Genomic DNA, 21,616 nt, shown 5'->3' with positions numbered 1-21,616 from the left:
ATTTTTTTTCCTCGATAAAACGCTCGAATTCGTGGTTATTTCGTAGTTATTTGAGGGACTTAGGGCGATGCTATCTTTTATAAATTTGATTTTAATCGGGATATTAGAAAATCAGGATCGGGATAAACTTTTTAAAGTTTCGCCAGCTTTTTTCACTTCCAGTTACTCCTAGGTGTGATCATTCAAATGCTTGAATGGCAAAGAAGCGAATTTTTATTTTTAATTTATTTAAATTGCGCCACTTTCACGCGACAACGAAATTCTCTGCAAAATTATTTTACATATATACAGGAATCGAGAGAGTTTCGATTTAAAATTTTTAAAAAGTCGCGAGAATAACGAATTTGAAATTTCACGTGAAATTTCCAGAAAAAAAACCCGATCAAAAGCGAGAGGTTTACGCATAAAAACCCGTAATTAAGTTCCATTTATACCAGAAATTCGTAGCAGTGGTGTTCGATATTACGCGAATATTAAAAAAAAAAAGAAAAAAAAAGTCGATGAGAAATATTCTTAACGATCCTATATTTACAGACATAATATTTCCGATTCAATTATTGGACGATACAAGTTAATAAATAACCCGATGTTAATAAAAAGTGTTTAACGCTTTTTGATCGAAAATATTTAAAATATCCATTTCGTAAAGATGAAAGAGTACGAGTCGCGTAATATATTCCGCTAAATTGAAAGTGACAATAAAAAAAAAAAATTTATTAATATTTATTCAATACACATAAAAGAATTTAATTCGAAATACGAATCTGGGAATACGTTTCAACCGTTTACGTTGAAAAATAATTGGTCGAAGCGTGTGCTAATAGCTGTCAATAATAAATTAAAACCGGCGGGTATAAACACGTTGAACACGTTAATCAGCAGTGAACAGTCCTTTTTTTTTTCTCTTTTTTTTAACGAAAAATATTCGCATCCCGGAAATACTCCATCATCGATATCGAAGATAATTAAAGATCGCGTGCGCGGGGCCGATCGTTTCCTCCGATCAATTCCCCTCGCGCTCTTTTAAGAAGTAAGAACGAGAGCAGGATTTAATAGCGTAGAATTTTTATTTCATCGGTCGAAACGACGTATTATTGAACGTCTTTTTTTAAACAACGGTATCGGTCTCACCATTCTCAATTTCGATTATGGATAATAGAAATACGCAGAAGAGGTCCGCGCGCAAGGAAAATTGCCCGGTTATCGCACCTGTAACCCAATTAATCGCGCAGCTTGTTGTACACGCATTGTTGTACAGTCGAGATTCGACACGGTGATAACGATTTCCACGGTATTATGTAGAAGCGGAGGGGGAGGGGATCGACCGATTACTTTTTGCATCCGAATTTGGCCGCGAAAATTAACTCGACCGAAGTCGCAATCGTCGAAATTCAAATTCGATCCGATCACTGTACCAACGATATATCCCAGCGTACATCTCGAGTTCGTCGAACGAAGGGATCCTTCTTGGGGCAACGAAACGATCGTAGAGAGAATTACGACAGGCTCGAGACGATTTCGTTGAAAAAAAAAAATTATCCTCCGCGAGGGAAGGAGAAGGGTCCCGTGGAAGCATGGGGGAAGCCAAGGTTCATTCAGGTCCGCGCGCCAATAGCGAAATGGTGGAAGCGAGAGGAGTCGGTGGAAAGAGGTGAAAGTCCATAGGCGCGCACCATGAGCGCACCGCCATTCATCCGGTGGCCCAGTCAACGGCTGGCCACAGCCTCTCCTCTCGTGAACGAGCCGCGCGTCTCGACTCGCTCCACTGGCTCCGCTTGAAGCGGCGTAGACCAGAATTCCGCTAACTTACTCATGGTACCGCTAGTCCACGCTCATATTCCCCGTTTGTGCGCGCCTCGCGCTACTTCCGCCTTTTCACTTTCCTGCCTTCCCCCTCCAAACCCCGTTCAATTATTCGCCAATAATCCCCGATGAGCTCGATTGGATTCGACTATATTTATCTAGGATCCGTTTAGACGAATAGCGTGCTACTTTGAGTTTAGCAATGGAAATGTGATTTCTGTCGAGGGAATCTGGTAAAGCAGTTGAATAATCGTCGAAAGGAGTGGAAGGAGCGATGAAAATTTCAACATGTCGCGAACAACGTCGTCCGATCGACATGTTTCACAATGCGAAGGGAAGCGCGATATCGAAGAAACGATAAGTGGACAGCGCCGGTTCAAAGAACTCCAAGATCGCCACCAGGCAATCCAAACGCAGATACCGGTGTAGTTATTGCTCTGTACCGCTAGTCCAAGGTTATTCGTATCGCCATGGTGCCCCGTGTCCCCCGTTTTCCCTTTTATCGCCCTCTCCCCGCCGGACACCAGGGTGAAAGTGGGATGGATCGACGTTTGCTGAAAGTGACGCGCCTGATTCATCCTTCTCCCCTCTCCTCTTCCCGAATTTCCTTCTCTTCTCCCTCTCCCTCTCTCTCTCCTTTCTTTTTTTCTTTTTTAAACGCTATGGATTGGAAATTAACGTGGCTAGGTTCGACGGTGCGATAAGTAAATCGAAAGGAAAATTTGTAGGAACGAATTTGCATTTGGATAAGGGGAGGACACGGTGTGATCGATATGATCGGTGTTCGATTTTTCGCGAGAGAGAAAAAGGACTCGAAGAGGGCGGAGAGTTCGTTAAGTAAGATCGACGTTGGATGAATGTTTTTCTTCTTTTTTTTAAAGAGGCTCGCCTTGAGCTTTTTAAACGATACGACGGTTATTTCCTTGCATATTTTTCAGTCTCAGAATGAAACGATACTACTTCGATCGAAGTGAGATAAGTAATTGCACCAACGCTTTGTGCATTGTTTGCACAAGGTAAACTATCATAGTGTTCTAGATTGCTTCAGAATCTGATTTCCTTCTGACTCTTGGAGCGGTATTAATGCGACTGTTATCGATGTTAACAATCGGTTTAATACCCGGCCTGTAACGTTTCAGTTTCGTATGTAAGCGCGACTCGAAATGTCTACTTTTTTATGTTACAATTCGAAGAAATTCCTTCAAATCAACCTCACAAATTTCTATTAAATCATGGACGACTTCAAAAATTCATCCCGTACCTATTTTTTTCCTCCCCCACGATCTTTCAACCCTTGAATCCCTGGGATATGTACAGATCCGGCCAATTTTTCGTCGAATCCATTTTCTCTCTCGCGACGAAAGAAGATCGATAATTCACGATCGTTTTGCATCGACGATTTCACGACGCGTAATATAATCGTAAGAACGACGGACGAAAGACCGTTCCATGTTGCTGAAGGCTCCTTCTTACGGATGGAGGGAATGGAAAGTGTTTTTACGCGCGGGAGGTCCTAAGAGGTCTTAAAAAAAGGACGAGAATATTTATTTTTCCCCTCGATTCGTAATTTCTTTATTCGAGAGAGGCGAGAAGGTGAGAGTTTATTTATATTTCTTCGCCCTTTGAGAGGCGAGCAGATTAGATTAGAATTATCACGGTGTATCGGTAATTCCTTTTTCCACCGCTCTTTGCGCGAGAAAAAAGAGAATCGGTTCGTTCACCTCATCAATTTTATCATTTCTGCTCAAACTTTACTTAACTTGATTTCTGAGATATCGTGTACAGACAGATTGGAAAGAGTGTCAACGCAGATGGGTTCCAAATCTGAAAGACGTGATGAGACGTTTCCCTCTTCTCGGGAGCGTAATGAAAGCGTATTTAATCGTGGATGCGAATCAACGCTCGAAATGATCGTGCTCAATTCGAATATCGATTCGGAGAAGTTGTTTCTCACGATTGGTAGACGCCGATAGGGAGCTCGGCAAATCGCCTATTACCGACTCGTTCCGTTCCAATCGCGATAATAGACAACAATAAGACCACCATCCTGCTCTTTCTTTCTTTCTACGCTCTTCCCGGATGGATCTTGATCGATCCACGCGAAAAAGAAAAACGTGTGTGCGCGTGTGATGGAATAGAAAATCGAAATGCAAAAAGGGAATGATTCGAATCGACCTAAATTCTCTGTTGGAAATTATATATCGCAAGAAGAGAAGAGTATCTTCGATCACGAGCGTCGTGGATACCGATCCTGTTCGTCAAAACGTTCGTCAGAACTGTTGTGTTCCCCGCTGTGTCGCAAGCCTCATCTACATTTCATCTTACACGACCTATTGGCCAACCGGGTCGATCCTCAAACGGGATACTTCTGGTATTTAAGTTGCGCGCGAGTTTCGCAACCCGTTGCAGAAGCGCACGATTTCGCCCGAATTTTGAATCGATAGATTTTGAATAAGATGAAGATTCTTTTCAATCTCTCGTTTCCAAAGATTCGTTTAAGTAAGTGAAAATTCGTTCGAGCGCGAACGACGAATGTTGATTCTTGAAAATTCTGAAATTAAATTCTTTGATTAAATTTCCATTTTAAAAATTTTGTCCAACGATAATGCACGAGTTGCGTTTAATTTTTTATTCGGGAAAGATTCAACTTGAAAGGAAGATAAATGTTTTTTTTTTTTTTTTTTTTGCAAATATATCTCGACACATTTTCCTCGTAATCATTTCCATTCGTGTGTTTGATGAGAAAAAAAATTATTGCACCAGATACGATGGACAGAGGAGGATTTGTGATTGATATTCTGTCGATATTTCTGTCCAAGTCACGATATTTTTTATACGCAAAATAACAGATTTTGTTAACAATTTGTTGGAAAAATATCTATTTGTTATACCGCGTTTTTTTTTTTTTTTTTTGGATGGAAGAAGAATGATAAATCGAACTAACAGTGAGGCGAGACGGATCGGGAAGCGCGTAGCATTAACACGTTCCATATTACGACGTTTTAACTGGCGACGTACACCCGAAACGACAATTAAAATTAATTGTAGCAATAATGGTGACCTTGTAGTCGACGAATCTGCATACCGTTCGACGATCGAGACACGTGATTGAACACCGAAGAAAAATTCTCCGTTTAATGAAATCTTTTTCGATATTTCAATTTTGCAAACAAATTTTTAAACAACGACGGATCTCGAGTTCGGGTAAAAATTAAGTTTTCTTTCTTCGTGTATATATATATATCGTTCGAAGAAATTGCAAATCTTCTCGAATTGCTTCTAAATTATTACTGAGAAAAATTTAATAATAATAATGGGAAAGAAATTAAAAATTAAAGAAACTCGAAGAAGAGATTTCAACGTTGAATTTGATTTAGAAAATTACGCGAAAGAGATAATCCTTTAACATCACGTCCGATGAATAATGCACGTTATTTTAAATTATGAGAATAAAGTGAAAGGTTGCTTTCTAATCCGTGTAATTTCCTACCAACTAAAACTAATCGATAAGATCTTTGATTAAATTTTATAAAACAGTTCGTCACATTCGCACGTCTCATTATACAACAATGCTCGGTTACGTAACAACAATTTTTTTACATAATCCGATCCTCCATTCCGCCACGATCACTTTCACCGACATCATCGACAATAAAACTCACCGCAAAACGAATACGCGTACAGGAAATCGTGACGCAAAACTCTATCCCTGTTGAAAACCTATTATTCTCCTCATTACTAACATCCATTACTCAAAACAAATCCCCCTCCCTCGCCCCTACTAACCCACCATTCGCATCCCCCTAACCCACACGTTCCACAAACCGATATCCAACTAACATCCTACTTCGATTCGCAAAACAACCCCGTATATCCCACGATATACGACCGCCCCTCGGGAGACAGAGAGAGAAAGAGAGAGCTCGAAATAACAAGCCTCGTCATCATCGTCAACAATCCGTATACCGTTCCATCATCCTTTACCCACAACGGCAAACGAGTCATCGTGATTTCCCTTCGAGGCTCAAAGACGACCCGCTATGCCGCAGCGGCATGCCGTGTGTGCCGGTTTGTTTTCGTCGAGGCACGAAGGCAATGGCGTGGCCGTGTGCGAGTAAGCCGATTACATACGCGCTCTCGATCAGAGCGGGCGAGCGAGCGAGAGAGAAAGAGGGAAAGAGAGTAGGTTGCGATGCGGGGGCGCTGCTCGCCTCGATGGTGTCTGCGAGGCACGGTGCGTCGAGGGGAGGAGGAAGAGTTCGCAAAGGGGGAAAGGAGAAGCGAGCGCGGGTGGGGGAAGTGGAGCGGCGGAGTGGGGATGGTTCGGTGGCAGCAACGGCGTGCTCGGTGTCATTGCCTCGACGCTCGGGGCGGCCAGTGACTCCATCACTGACCTAGTGCCGAGCACGGCCGAGCCGCGGCGGAAATAGCCGAGGCGGAGGACGTCGACCTCGGCCGGCCTCCAGCGCGACACACACCGATACTACGAGTAGCGCCCCGCTACCGTACACATCGCGCCTTGTCCTTCTCTTTCTCTGTCCCCTCCCCCTGCCTCGTCCGCGCGTCTCTGCGCTCTCTCTCTCTCTCTCTCTCTCTCTTCTTCGAGGCTCTCTCGCTCGTCGTACCTCTTCGTCGCTCGATCTGTTTCGATCTGTTCGTCCCGCCGCGTCTCTTTCTCCGAGCTTCTCCGGGCTTTCGATCTCTCGCGCGAGCCGCCCATTATTATACGACGCACGAGGAGAGGCCGGCTGCTCCTGAAAACCGCGGAAATCCGCGAGTTACGGTTATGCGTGAGTTTTGTAACTGCGTAAGCGGCGCACCGCGGGGCCGTGCCACGCCACGATATCGAGAGCAGGGAAGGGAGGGGCGGGGGGAAGGCTCTTTTTCCACCGCGGACTCACGCGGGCCTAGAAAAACGATCCCTCGCGTTCGCGTGAAAACGAAATCCAGACGTGTCGGTTTCGAGCGCTTTCTCCTCGACGCATCGACGAACAAACCGTGTACACGTACCCACGTATATCGGTTTTATGACGGGGGATCTGGCAATTTCGCCGCGCCAGAGAGCCCACTGTTTTCGATGATGGAATTTCAAAGGCAGTTTAGCGGAGTGTATATATGTATATATATATATATATGTACGTCCAGTGGATCGACATGGAGCGTGGGACGGATGGTCGGGATAGGGCACGGCTCACGAAGAATCGTTACTTATTTCGATAGCCGTGTGAACGTCGCTATGGATGTTCTATTCTAGACAGTCATCCATTGTCGCTCGCTTCGTCGTCGATCGATAGAAGCTTCGATCGCTTTTTCGGTTTTAGCTTATCATCATCCGTGCTCGATTCGACTTTTCCCCAATAACGAAACGCCTCTACCAGGAGGCCTCAACTTCCGGAATACGAAACGAACGTGTCCGCGACGAATACAATGAGATTGTAAATCAAGTGGTCGACTAGTCGTCCATCTATTGAACGTAGGAAGTATCGTATTGACGCGCGATATGAATCATTACGAGTGCGGGCAGGTATATTATCGAATAACGTGTCGCCGGGCGTGAAAAGGGTAGGAAACGGGGGAGAGGGAGGACGATTGAAAAAAGTGTCGGCGCGATGGGACGATTTGTTTCGAATGAAACGAACGAGTGAAGGAAATCGATGCTATTCGGGTGACGGGCGAAGGCATTCAAACTAATCGTTGCCACAATAGGCCTGTACGGGCAACTTGAAAGCTGACTGTAAACCTTGTTGTGCGCGCGTGTAACACGGACACGCCCAGGAACTTGACAGTTTTCATCGCTATCCATGATGAAACAGCGCGAAAAAAGAAACACCTTTATTAGCTGATAATATGCGTGACTGTCGCTTCCGGGTCGCCATTGTCGCCGTTGGGAGAAACGAGTGTAAGGAACTTCTCTCCGTAAGAATTCGGAATGGAAAGGAAGTTGTTGAAAAAAAGACGACGACAATGAATCGAACGAGACTTTCTATGGGACTCTATTGTAATTTTTTGGAGGAGGGGGGGAATAGAAATTATACGGATTTAAATTTACGAGTGGAAAAATAAGTGGTGGAATGGAAAATACGATTTGGATTTATTTAAAGTGACACGACTCGAAAGAGTCGTCCGTATATATTCCTATATGTAAAGTGATTCAGCCAGCGTCTCTTCGTTCTCTCGCTCGAATATTATATACCAGAACACCAGTTGTGATTTATCGCGATTTAATTGACCTTTCGGAAGTCATCCGGAGGAGAATTCACGTTCAAGTATCTTTATCTTCTACTTAAAATACCAACTTAACCGCACTATCGGCCACGTTTATCGCCGTATTTATATCACGTACGAATTACGTAATCACGAAACTTGCAAAATTGCCAATCTCCTCCGAACGTATCATTCGTTATGGTGAACAACGGAATCCTATCGAAAAGATCTCCATTTTTCCTCCCAAAAATATATATATATATATATATACAAACATCCTGCGAACGTTAACGAATCCCTCGATTTCTTTCATCGCTCTTCCTTCGAGACTCGGACTTGGACGTGGCGAGGAGTATTTCGTGCACGAAAATTACGGCAAAGATACGTACGCGTTTTGTGTACACACGCGGTGAGACCGGAAGCGAGATAAACGAGCCTCCCTGTTCGCCATTCACGAGCGAAACGTGGCGAAACACTTTCGAACGTTAACCGATAGGAAACGCAATCGCCGGTTTCTATCGTATGCGTATCAATGGGTCGCAAACATTGGTGGAATTAATATTTTTGTGGGATACTCGTTCTATGAGCGTACTATGAGAGACGGGCTTTTCACAGTCGTTTGCATAATAGATAATGGGTGAATCGAGTTGTTATCGACTGATATACTATGATTTCGGGAGAAGTTTTTCTTTTTTTCCTTTCTTCTCGCAATGTATTGTTAACGATCCTGGTCGAGGAATTAACGGGCTTATGTGGATATTCAATCTTTTTCTCTTTTTCTAAGAATAAAACGATCAAAGCTTGCGAGAAAGTAGAACAAAGACACGATTGAACGCACTACGCACGTATAAATCGAGCAACGCTTAAATCGTTTGTCTCTCTTTTCTCTTTTTTAGATACCCAGGAAATTACTCGCGCGTTAAGAATAATTTCAATCGATAATCCTGTAACGGAACCCTGGTAAATTATTCAATCACTTTCTTTTAAAGGATAAAAACAAACTCATTTTTAAGAAAGGGACAATTTTAAATATTACTCGATGAAAAGAAAGATCCTGGACGAATGTTGAAAACGTTTTTACACAAGGTGGATGGACAAAGAAACGGAGAGAGAGAGGCGCGCCACGTGCCGAGAGATTGCTGCCACGTTCCTAACCTACCCTATTCGTTAACCTGACCCGTGTCGCGATTCCTCCGCAGGTCGATTCCCATCGAGCGCGGATTAACCTACATACGCGCGGCCACTTCTGCGGGGACGCAGAGGCATAGGTGGCCGTCGATACAAAATTAACCGGCCCTCACCCTTCCGGTGCAACGAACGCTTCCAGTCGATACGTGACCCCTCACTCGTCGCCCATCCTCAACCCTTCTCTCCATTTTTCCTCCTAGCTTCCTTTCCTCTCTCTCAGAATTTTCCCATTATTCTCTTCTTTTTTCTTTTTTAGGGAGCAATATGATGCAGCTTTGCAAAGAAAAGGAAAATAGTAAAGCGATAATCAGGGTGCATCCTCGGTTTCTCAGGGCAAGTTTCTAGCGATAAAATGTCGTTTGATGCCTTTCTTATTGAGAGCGAGCCTTACAATAATCTCACTTTCTCTATTATTCTTATTTTTCGTCTTCTTGTATCGTCTCTATATTTTCCTTCTATCTATCAATTTCTCAACGAATAGGAATGATTTATTCGAGAATCTAACCATTCGATGTTATATCATTCCACGCTGTATGAGATCAAACGTAAATAAATAATTGTTGAGATAATTTGATTATCCTCGAAACGATAACGAATTTTTGCGTTTCGTCTGGGATAAACGGAGAGAGAGAGAGAGAGTTGGAGGGTGGGGGATTAGGGGCGGAAGGAAGAAGATTATAGAAATTTGCCTGCGCGAAGGAGGGAGAGGAGTGTGGCTGTCTGACAATGAGAGGTCGTGGCGCCGTCATTCCGGTTGGGAAATGAATAACGTTGATGAACGTTTCAATCCTTTTCGTTCAGCCGGTTTTTCGTTTCATCGTGCACGGGGCTTGAGGAGACGAAAGTCGATGGGGCCGCATTGAAACGTAACCAGATGAGGGCGACGTCTGCCACGACGTTTTATTCGGGAATCTCGGCCAACCGTGTATTTTACCTCCAAATCCGCTCGCGCATCTGTCTAATTCTAAAACGCTTCGTCCTTTTTTCTCGTCGTCTTCGTTCAATCTCTGAGTGGAAGAAAAATTTCTCGTGCAAAAATTGATTCCATTCGGTTAAATTATTTGTACTCTACCCCGTCCATGGTAAAAATATTCGAAGGAATTGATATTCACGAAGACGAAGAACGCAAGACACCTTTTCCTTTCTTCCCCGATGGAAGGGAAACGCTTCCTTCTCGCGAGCACGCGAAAAACGAGTCGCGGTAAGAGACAGTGAAAAAGTGAAACTCGATCCTAGAGCTCGTTTTCTATCCGCTTCCTTTCCTTTCTACCGAGAGAGTTAGACTGTCCGCAACGGTCATTAGAATCGTAAACGTTCCCCGTCGTTGCCCATTGGCTAGGTAAATTGCTGCTATCGCCTCGTCCATCCAATTATTACCACCATTTTAATCTTAATTTCAATCTTTATTTCGCTCGCGAGGAAGAGGAGGCTCGAGATCGAATTTCTCTCCTCGAAATTATTACCACCGTGCTCGTTGATCTTTCGTGGCTCAAGTCCGCGTGTAATTTCAATTTGCATTCTCGAAGCGTGAAAGCAGAAATTCGATCGAGACGTACCCGATCCGATACGGTTAATATAGTTGCAACTTACATTTTTGGTTCGTCGATGATCGGCCATCAACGTGAGCGGCAGCTGTTAGCGTAGCCTCTTTTCCCCCACCTGCGTTCCGGAAGTGGACGACACCTTGATCGGGCGGCCGCCTTCAGCTGCTCCCCGTCTCCTCGCACCTGCGTGTCATCATTCTCCTACGATCCGCCTTTTTCTCGAGGCGAGCCCAGAGAGGGGGGTGGGTTCGCTAGCCGGAAAAATCGTAATGTCGATCACTTTCACTGCGCGCCGCGCGTTCCCTTCCGTGTCACGATCACGAGGCGACCGAGGGGCGTGCGGGAAGGGGGCCGAGAGACGAAGAGAAGAGGAACGCAGACAGACGACAGGCGAAACCGTGATGAGGGAGTAGAGGAAACAAAGCGGCGGCCAGAGAAAGAGAAAGGAGCGAGGAACGAGGAGGAGGAGGAGGAGGGAAGGTGTTGGGAGGGAGGGAAAGAAAGCGAGAGAGAAAAAAGAAGTAGAAGAAAAAGAAGAAGAAGAAGAAGAAGACGACGTCGAGGGAGAACGTAGACGGTGGAGAACGATAGCAAATAGGAGAGAAGGGGGAAACGCGTGGAGTGGCGGTGGATCGTCACAGTTTCACTTTTAAATTCCTCGAGGCGGTCGCTCGCTAGCTCGCTACCCGCTATACTACTCTCCACTTGCTCCGCTCAGCGCCGCGACTAGGTCGCGTGCGTGTCGTGTATACGAGGATTACCGTTACCGTTAACGTGACGTAGACGGCCACCGGTAACGTCATAGACCGCTCACTCTCCGGCTGCTCGCCTCTTCCTGTCCTTTCCTCCGTCTGCTCGCTTTCCCTCCGTTCGAGCCGACCGACTCCGCCGCGCTCCAACCTTGCCGCGTCCCTCCGCGCCGCGTGCCTCGTCTTCCTTTCGTCGTCGGCCCTCGCGTCGCCGCTCTCGTGATCGGTGCTCCCGTTTTCTACGAAAAACTGCGCGAATCCACGCCGCTGCTGCCCATCCTTCCACCCTCCTCGTAACCCCGACTTCTTAACGCGTCGAGCCGCGGCCAGACGACAACAGCGATAATATTAACAATAATATTTGTCCGTTGATCGCCGGGGCTCGCTTCTTCCCTCTTCTCTCGTCGATCGTTGGTCGGCCTGTGCACCGGTATCCGGACGGTGCACGATGGGATCGAGGCTTCGCTCTCCGCTGCTTCGCCCGACCGGTACCCGGTCATCACAGTTTAACGTGGAACCAACCACTTCTTCCGCCCGACTTTGTATCTTATTATCCCGCGTCAATTTCTTTCAGCTTCCGAACCCTTCCAGGATTCGAGGGGGCGACACTGCTCCTAGACCGATGGATCCTTCCTCCGAGTTTCAGTTCGCTACACGGAACAAAAATTGCTCATGGCATGGTGTTGTTTTTCGCTTCCCTTTGAGAGAGAGAGAGAGAGAGAGAGAGAGAGAGACACGAGCGTGAGCGAATCTTTCGAATCGTCCGAGTTGTTTCTCCTTTCCTTTAAGGAAGATAACGACGATGAGAAGTAATTAAAGAGAAAGGGAATTTTTATCGAGGCGCGCGGTGGCTCACGCTTGTGCACAGTTGTTGTTGTTGTTGTTGGCCCGTTTCAAAAGCACGGGGCGCGATATCGGCGGTGGCAACGAACCGCGACAACGTCACGCGATACCGAAGGAGCGCAGAGGGCGCGCGAGTTCCCCACCCGAGCGAAGATCGGTCGCCATCTATCGCCGCCAATCGTTCCGGCCAATTAGCTGCAAGGATTTCTCGCGCATGCGCGCGCCAATCCCGATCGTCCCGTATTCGTACACAATTTCGACGGCTGCAATCTCGAGAGGCGGTGTTGCCGACCCGTTCTCAATCGTTGTGGTAATTAATTGTGGCAGGAGTCGAGCGTAGGACGGTGGAAAGTTAATTTCGCGCGAGATTTGAAGAAATTTGAAGAACGGGGGATTGGCCTCGTCGCCGAATCACAGGCGTTCCGTAACGTGGCTCGCTCAAGTGTATCGGGCAGCTTCGCCCGCGATAAGGTTCAATCGATAATTGACTCGTTATCGAGTCAAACGTAGAGCCGGGACAGGACCGCCAACCGTGCTCTGTACAGGCTCGAGTTATTGCTGGATAACGAGATCAATTCGGTTAATCGCGGTTAGGTGGGCAAGTTTGTACACCCGATTTCGAGCTCGTGCAAGGCTTATTGGAAATCTTCGAAACAGTTTCACTATGATTCCGCGTGGAGATTTATCATCGATCAATTATTATTCTTACTGTTACGCGCTCCTCGGAATTCGTTGGGATATTCTATCGACTTGGAAAGAAGAACATGAATCACGACGCTCCTTCGATTCATTTATCGTATTCGATAATGATCCGAGGTGGAATCGAGAGACTCGTGGGTGAAAATCGTGAAGTAGTAGGAGTGACACGCGGATGGTGTCCGCGCGTAATCAGTTCCGTTTCCACACCGGAGGAAGGTAGACAGGCTGTCTCTATTTTCATTGACACGTTGTTACACCGGCACGAAAGAGGATCGAGCGTAATGCGGTGCCGCGGCCACGGCGCGCGTTTTATTTATAACCGCGTCGGTCAGAAACGGGCTCTGCGTCGTGACGCGCGTGTCGAATATTACGCACGCGTACTGCGCCGTCCGCACGCGGCAACCGGCCGAAAAGGTGTTACCGGGATCGAGAGAAAGGGACCCGAATAATCGAGTTATCGTTGAAGAGAGAGATAAGAGGGAGGAATATGAGAGATAGAGAGAGAGAGGTAAAGGGATGAAAAATCGAAGAGGGTCGAAAGTGGCGGCGATTGTTGCGAGGAGGGGCGTAAAACACCTCTCTCTAATTCGAGAGAGAAGAAGAAGAAGAAGAGATCGTTTTCTCGAAGACTGGGAAGAGGATTGCCCGATAGAAACGATTCGATCACGTTTTCTTAAAATAACGCGAGATACGCCACGCGACTTATATTTAGACGCGTTTCCAACGTTTTTCGTGGAGCTTTTTTCCTGGATCGGTGGAGGAAACGAGAAGACGAGTCGATCAGGAGAGCTCGAACGTGCGATCCCGAGGAGCGGTGCTAGGACGACATTTGCACAGCCGAGTATCGACGTTGCGTATCATCGTCGCTTCTCCACCTCCCCTCCCCAAGAAGTTTCTAGAAAATGATTCACCGCGGGCCGAAAATCGACGAAAGACCGAGTCCGCTTTATTTTCGTCGGTGGAAATCGATAAATCCCCACTGAGGAAGGCCGAAGAATCCTAGGAACTTGGTGTAGCCTTTCAGACGGTTAAACAGACGTCCGGCAGCTATCTAAAACTGTCGTTCAGCTTGTTCGTCACTCAGCCAGGGGAGAATTCAAGCCCAAGGAACCAGAGGTCGCCAGTCGATCGCCAATCTTCCCGCCTTTCCCCGTCCCTCGCACAACCTCCGATATATCTCGTCCGGTGTGTGAACGATGTTCGATGGATTCGACGACGAACGGAGGAAAGGAAAGGACGTTTCGTTCGAAAGGGTGCAGGAACAACCGAATGGGCCAATGCTTCCGATCCGTTCGATGGAATCGCAACGAGGAGAGATTCGCCTATCAATCGAATCGGCCACAGCCTCTCGCGCCCCACATCGTCGCGACAGATCTTCGCTCGACTCGACCGTTGCTTCGAATGCTTCCGTTCCCTTCGCGCTTCTCTTCCGTCTTCTCTCCGTCCAGTTCGAGCTAAACGGGTAAGGGGATCGTTCGAAGATTAAGGTTCTTTAACAAAGATCCACTCGATTATATCGAATCTGCCGCGTAATTCGATGCGCAAGGGGGAAAGGAAGAAGGTTTCTGGAGGCGACGACTCGGGGAGGACTCGAAGACACGGCAAGAGCGACGTCACTGGATCAAGAGAAGAACGAAAGGGAGGAGAGCGGTGAGAGAGAGAACGTGTGCAGAGGGGAGGTGTAGGAGAGAAAGAGGAAGAATGGGGCGATATGCGACGAATGCGCGCACGGAAACACGTGTACCGATGGGATAGAAAGAAACGGATGAGGCGAAGATACGATGGTTTTTGCGTCGATGATTGGGACGCGAGGGGGAAGGGAGAGAGAGAGAGAGAGAGAGAGAACGTGACGCGTGGAAAGGAAAGAAGGGGATGAAATTCGGGGGATCGCGGTGGAGTTGGTCGGTCGATCGGTGTCAACGACGAACTCGTCGATGGTCGGTCGACGCGAGGGATCCGTGCACGAATCGAAAAGAAAGGGGAGCGAGAAAGAGAAAGAAAACGAGAAGAGGAGAGACGAGAAAGGTGAAGATCGGAACTGGAGAACACGTCGACGACGGAGCGTCGTCGTATCGCGGGCAACGTCATACGTATATATGCATCTATTTATATGTAATATGCGCGTATGCGTGCGTATGCATGATGAATATATCCGGGGAGTCTCTCTCGCTCTCCTCCGGCTGATCACGCCGTGACAGATTTCTCTTCCTGTTCCTTTATCTTTCCTTTCGGTCTATTCTACTACTTTTATCCCCGACTGCCCCCAGCTGCGTTACGTATTTTCACCGTGCATCACCGTATCTATCTATCCATTCATCTATCTATCATCTATCTATCCATCTATCTATCTATCTATCACTCGTATTTATATATGTGTGTGTGTGTGCAAGCGTATAATTATTATATGTATAATTAGAAATATATATTTCGTGTTTCCCCCTCTCCCGTTTACTGCATATCACCACAGGTGATTCACTGGGTTCCTCTCCGCTGAGTTCCTCTCGGTCTGGGCCCACCACCCGCGACTTCCGCGACGACGGACAGAGAAGGTATTTTTTTTTTTAAGAATAACGTGTATGCGTATTATTACATCGACGACGGACGATTTATATATTGGAAAACAACGTTAACAGAAACTATATGTGTGTGTATATATATATATAACGATATAAACGGCACCACACTTGGATTATATACTATTATTTCACACTCGCGTTAGAGAGGAGATGTTTTTCTCTCCCCTCGGACGACGGGGTTCACCGCGTGCGTGTATCCCTTCCTGTTTCTCCCCCGGGTGCGTGTGACTCGTGCTCCGATTATCCCGCTCTCCTCCTCCTCCTCCTCCTCCTTCTCCTTCTCCTTTTCCTTCTCCTCGCGACACGATTTCTTTTTTCTTCCTCTTCTTCTTCTTCTTTTCCTCCTCCTCCTTCCTCTTTCTCTTTCTCTTTCTCTTTTTTTTCAATCGGGCGGATCCACGGAAACGCGAACCGAAAACCGGCCAACGAAACAACAAACAGGCGCACACTATTGTGGCCCGGTCGTCGCACTCGCGGCTCTCTTCTTCCTCCTCCACCTCCTACTCCTTTTCTCTTCCTTTCCGTTCTTCTTCCTCCACCTTCTTCTGTCCACCACCACCACCACCACCACCACCACTACCACCACCACCACCACCACCACCACCACCACCACCACCACCACCACCACCACCACCTCCACCTCCACCTCCACCTCCACCTCCACCACCACCACTAACTCTTCTACTTTCTTCTTCTTCTTCTTCTTCTTCTTCTTTCTTCTCTTCCTCCACCTCCACCTCCTCCTCCTCCTCCTCCTCCTCCGCTTCTTCTCCTTCTGTTTCTGCTCGTACCTCGTCAGTATCGGGTAATCCTTGCCGGCTGTCACTACGAAACGTCACGAAGTGGGAAGCAACAACCGTAATGTTCACGTGTGCGAGGCACGAAGACCGTGTTCGATTGATCACGATTTTTTTCCCCCCTTTCTCCTTCCTTCCCTTCCTCCTTTCGACACGAGTCACGAAGCGAGGGGCGGAACGAACGGCAGATACGACGTAATCGTTATCATCGGGGCACGCACGGGACACCCGTGGTGGCCAACGGCGGACACCGATTTACCAGAACGGACGGCCGACACGGAACGAAGACACCGCGAACAATAACCGTCCCTGCGCGCCGTGGACAACACCACTCTCTCTCTGTCGGCGAGGCGAGAGCCGCTCCTCTCTAGTCGTACGGCCGACTACGTGTAGTAGGAGGATGCAGAGAGAGACTCCGCGTAGAAAGCGTTCGGCACACTCGTCCGCGATAAGCCGACTCTCCGCGCGTGCACGCGTGGAGCCTCGAAGCGCGACAGACGTCTCTCCTCCCTCGTGGAGAAGGGAACGGACGCGCGCGGTCAGAAAAGCCGGGGAAAAAGACACGCGGGGAGAGAGAGAGACGGAGCGCGGAGGGAGAGAGAGAGAGAGAGAGAGGTGGCGAGCACGGCGGGCGACGGAGACGGAAGCACTCGGGATTCGGAGGGAGAGACAGAGAGGGAAGGAAAGACGGTCGTGGCGAGAAGAGGAAGGCGAGACGGTTAAGAGCGAGCGAGCGAGCGAGAGAGAGAGAGTCGCGATGACGAGGACGATGCGTGTATGTACGTGTATGCGTGGCACTAACGAGGGAGAGAATTCTCCGCGAGAAAAGCGGAGGGACGAAAACGGGCGAAACGCGCGCGGCACACGACGCGCGAGAAGTCGTGTTCTCTCGCCGCTGGTGGAGAGCAAGCTGCCTCCTCCCCCCCCCCCCCCTCTCTCCCTCCCTCTGTATCTATCTCTCTCCTCTCCTCTCCTCCTCTCCTCTCCTGTTCACGCAACGTCACGGGGGTACACGGAGCAGCACGAAGGAAGAGAACGGAGAGCGATAGGCAGAGAGAGTAACCGATGTGGTGTAGCGGCCATGTGTAACGCGGAACACGCGCTCTCCGCGCGCAGTCGGCGCGATCTCTCGCCAACGTAACGCAACGGCGTCGTAGGGAAACGCGCACACGCGCACGCACGCTCTTTCTTTCTCTCTCTCTCTCCCCCTCCCTCCTTCTCCCTCTCTCTCTCTTCGCGTTTCTCGCTCTCGCGTATCGCTTGCGCCCTGCCGGAATCGCGGCGACGAACAGAGGCGAGAGAAGGTACGCGGTATACTGGGACGACACGGCACGATGGGACGACGGACGACGGCGAGAGAGACGAGGAATAGAGACGAAGCCGGTGAAAGAGAGAGACGGAGTCGCGCCTAGCGCGAGGGAGTCGAGGGAGAGCGAGATAGGGCGCGGAGAGCGAGCGAGCGAGAGAGAGACAGGGGCCTGTTTCTCTGTCTCCGTCGCGTGCGCACGGCACACACGAGGTTACGAACAAACGCGGAACAGACGAGGAGAGGCCAGGGCAGCGCGCGAGCGACGTAGCAGCTCTCTAGCAGCCGGCAGCCTGCCGCTCGGGTCAACGACCTCTCTCCTCGCCGCCGTCCACCTCTCCTCCGCTCGCGCTCGCTCCCCACTCCGCGCCCACCTTCGCCCCCACCGCTCGCTCGCTGCGCCCCACTCCGCGCGGTCCCCTCCCACCACCACCACCACTACCACCACCTGCCTTCGATCCTTGGCCGTCTCGCGCGAACTCGAAGGGAACTCGCGCGCGTCGACCACGACGAGAGGTTCGAAGAGAGTGGAGAGAGAGACGGCCGGCCAACTCGGGTTGGAAGCGTTTGAGCGGCGCTGACTTTCCTCGCGGCCGCGAGAGGGGTGAGTTTTAAAAGGGTTACGGTGGGGCAGGGAAGAACGTACGTACGTTGCATGCCACCACCATCACCACCACCCCTCTCGCCGTGAATGAGACGCACGATGGAGCGCGAGGCGTGGTGGGGAGCGCGAAGAGTGGGGCGAAGGGGTGGGAAAACTCCGTTCTCATTCTCAACGCCGATGCACCCCTTCTTTCGCTCCCTCCGCCTCTCTCTCTCTCGCTCCCTCGTTTTCTCCTCGTTTCTCGCCTTTCTTAATCGAGGGGCGGTGGGGACGCGCGTCTCCGCTCGCGGCAACCGCACACACCGGGTTCACTGGTACAGTGTACCCTCTCGGATCGGTGCAACGCTCTCTCTTCCTGATTCCGCTTCTAACCCGAACTCTCTCTCTCTCTCTCTCTCTCCCTCCCTTCCTCTTCTCCCTACTCCCTCGCTCCGTTTGGAAGCGATGGAAGATCGACGCGTATTGCGGCCTAGGGAGAAGAGAGAGAAAGAGAGGCGAAGCTGGGAAGGAGAGAGAGAGAGGAGGAGAGCGGTGCTCGAAGAAGACGGAGGAGGAGGAGGGTCAGCGATGACTGATTCCGGCGGTAATGGGATACGATCCAGGGTCAAATTCTGTGTGTGCGTGGAAAACGAAGGGGGTGAGATCTCGCACTTGTCTCTCCGTGGAATGGGTGTCACGCTCGTCGATCCTTCCCCTGTGAAACGCTTTCGAGCTTTCGGTGGCAGCTTTCGTCGCGTCTTTTCTTTTTCTTTCTTTTAACTCGAAAGGGGAGGGGATGAAATTTAAAATCCGTTGCTCCCGTTAGAATAGAGAAAGAAGAAAAATTCCGAGTATATCCGTCGTCCAAGGTCGGAATTTTCATTGTCGGCCCTGATAAATCGGTTAGTTTCGCTTATCAACCACTCGATTCGGACCTTTGCTCGTGACATTGTAAGTTTCCTACGCCGGTTCTTCGGATCCAAGATCGAAGATTAGATCCGCGAAAAATGGACGGTCCGAGAAGAGTCAACGGCCTCTTGTTGTTCGTTCGATCGTTATTTCACCGACGGGATTCGGAATTTTCGATCGGGATATGGATCTCTTTTTCCGAAGATTTATCGAGGTTTTCGCGCCGACTTTTGTCCCCTCACCTTCTTACAGCACAATAGCGTAAGCGGAAGTTGTAGGTGACGATAAGAAATTTGTTATCGATTCGTTCGAATCGTAATTTGATACCGCTCGATCGTCAGGCGATGATAAAGAATTGCGCGCAAAATAGATAAACGTAAACTCGCTCTGCTCGCCGGATGAAATTGTTTGCTCGAATATTGATATTTTTCCCCAACGAATGACGATCGAAAATAACGATATATTTTTTTATTCGAGAAAGGTACGAATTTACATTCCTTCGCGCCGTTATCGCGTAGAAGAACTTTGCGTATCCGAATAAAAAAGAGAGTTGACATTGCTTAATCCGGGCAGCGACGTATTTTTAGGCCGAAAAAAACTTTTTTATCTCCGTGGTCGTTACTCTTGATATTTCACGGCTGTGTTTGTTCTCGGGGACGTTGCCACCGATCACCGCGCGTAATTAGTCCATCGAGATATTTGGCTGGAAAAAGGAATTTTTCCAAAACTCTTTAGAAACAAAAACTAACCATCCCAAATTGTATTTTCTTTCGATTAAATAATTCATTTTCCATTTTCTTTTCTATTAAAACAAACTAAAACGAACTTTAATCGAGGAGATTGGTTAATTTTCTTTTTTTTTTTCTTTTACAAGTCGAAGACAAAACATAACGTTAGAAATTTATAATTTTCAACAATCGTCGTGTCTTGTGTATACATATATATATATATATATATATATATATACCTCCAAGTAGAAAGAAACGAAATATCGGCGACTTATAGTGCATCGTGGTGAAAATTGAGAGACTGGAACAATATCATTTTTATTTACATTTCTCTATATCTATAGATATAACAGATATACACCTTAATACGAAAGTGTTATTTTGCAGGTAGATAAAATTATCTTGGAAAATAGACTCGATAAACATCTCTTGCGAAACAAACGAAAACAAACGTATTTCGTATTTTCGTTTTCTTCGAGCGACCGATGGTCACGATTTATCGACTCGAAAATAAGGGAGGAGGGGGGGGGGAGAAGAAGGAGGGAAGGAAAGAAAAAGAAAATACCCTCGACGTTCTCTCTCGTTCGAGTCCCACACAACGCCTCGTGAAGTTTAAGGTCAGAGTCAGGTTTCGTTGTTCTTATCGTGTTCCTAGATACCATGTTTTATCATAGTTTCGTATTAACGTAAGCACGGCGCGGCGAATCTGTCGAAAACTATCTGTTTGCGTAATGAAAATAATATTCTACCACGACAGCTGTTTGTTCGGGACGAACTCGTGCACGATGAAAGAAAAGAAAAAAATTCTCTCTCTCTCTCTCTCTCTCTCCATTAATTTATTACCCGATCGTTCTCGAGTTTTGTAGGAAAAAGAGAAAGAGAGAAAGAGGAAGAAGAGAAAGGGAAAGGGAAAAGTGGAGAAAAGCAAGGGCGAGAAAAATAAAAAGGGGGACATTCGCGGCGCGTTTTAGGCATCGATGTCTCCTCGGCGGGGATCGAGAGGGGATGGAAGCAAGGGGCGACGTCGCTGAGAGTAATCAGAAAAGCGTGTGTTATAGTTGGAGCAGTTGGCAGCAGTCCTTCATAGGACATTGACTTTGAGATATCGTCGGCTAGCTGCGACCACGCTATCTCGTTTCGGCTTATCGCACTTGTTTCGCTCTACCTTATCTGTCCGCCGCCTCCTTAAGCCACTTTCTCGCGGCCCAAGTCCCGTGAAATCGTCATGGCGTAAAACGTAGCGAGAAAATGGCGGGAACGGCTCCGTCCACACCAGATCCTTCTCCTTTTTCCTTCCTTCTCTCTTGCTTCACTTTAATCGGCCATCCGCGCAAGAATTTTCGATTCTTTTTTCTTCTTCTTCTTTTTTTTTTTGAGAATCGACTGAAAAAAAAGTCATCTATCGGACGATCTTGATCTTGGATTAAATTCTCGGAGGGAAGATTTTTGAACGGGGGTCAGGATCACTTCGCCAAAGAAATATTCCGGAAACTAATATATATTTTTCTTCTTTTTTATCTTTCTAATCGTCATCGATCGTATCTGGCCCAACTATTCCAATCGGCGATGACGGTGGATTTTTGCCGCAAAACAGACTACTTTAAACCCCTCTCTCTCTCTCTCTCTCTTCCCCTCTCTATTTCTATCGATTTCTATCGACGGCCAATTCAATCGATTGGGTGAATTG

At 47.9% G+C, this 21,616-nt stretch overlaps 2 protein-coding genes across 12 annotated transcripts in view; one reads left to right on the top strand and one right to left on the bottom strand.

Annotated features, from left to right (window-relative positions):
• Positions 1–17,351, bottom strand: part of LOC108001868 (hormone receptor 4-like) — a 130,405-nt gene extending 113,054 nt beyond the window's left edge. The window contains exons 1-2 of one of the 6 annotated variants that reach the window (XM_062072934.1): positions 16,398–17,351; positions 10,786–10,990 (exon numbers count right to left, since the gene is read on the bottom strand). The gene's annotated coding sequence lies outside the window, so the exon portion shown is untranslated. Of the gene's footprint in view, positions 1–10,785; positions 16,157–16,397 lie in introns of those variants that run through there. The other 5 variants (XM_062072929.1, XM_062072931.1, XM_062072932.1 and 2 more) reach the window with 5 other exon arrangements.
• LOC114577572 (uncharacterized) overlaps positions 1–21,616 on the top strand; it is a 193,350-nt gene that overhangs the window by 81,169 nt on the left and 90,565 nt on the right. The window lies entirely within an intron of this gene.

The sequence above is a fragment of the Apis cerana genome, linkage group LG3 (genome assembly GCF_029169275.1).
Source record: "Apis cerana isolate GH-2021 linkage group LG3, AcerK_1.0, whole genome shotgun sequence".
Taxonomy (NCBI): Eukaryota; Metazoa; Arthropoda; class Insecta; order Hymenoptera; family Apidae; genus Apis; species Apis cerana.
This window is presented reverse-complemented; position numbering and strand designations above follow the sequence as displayed.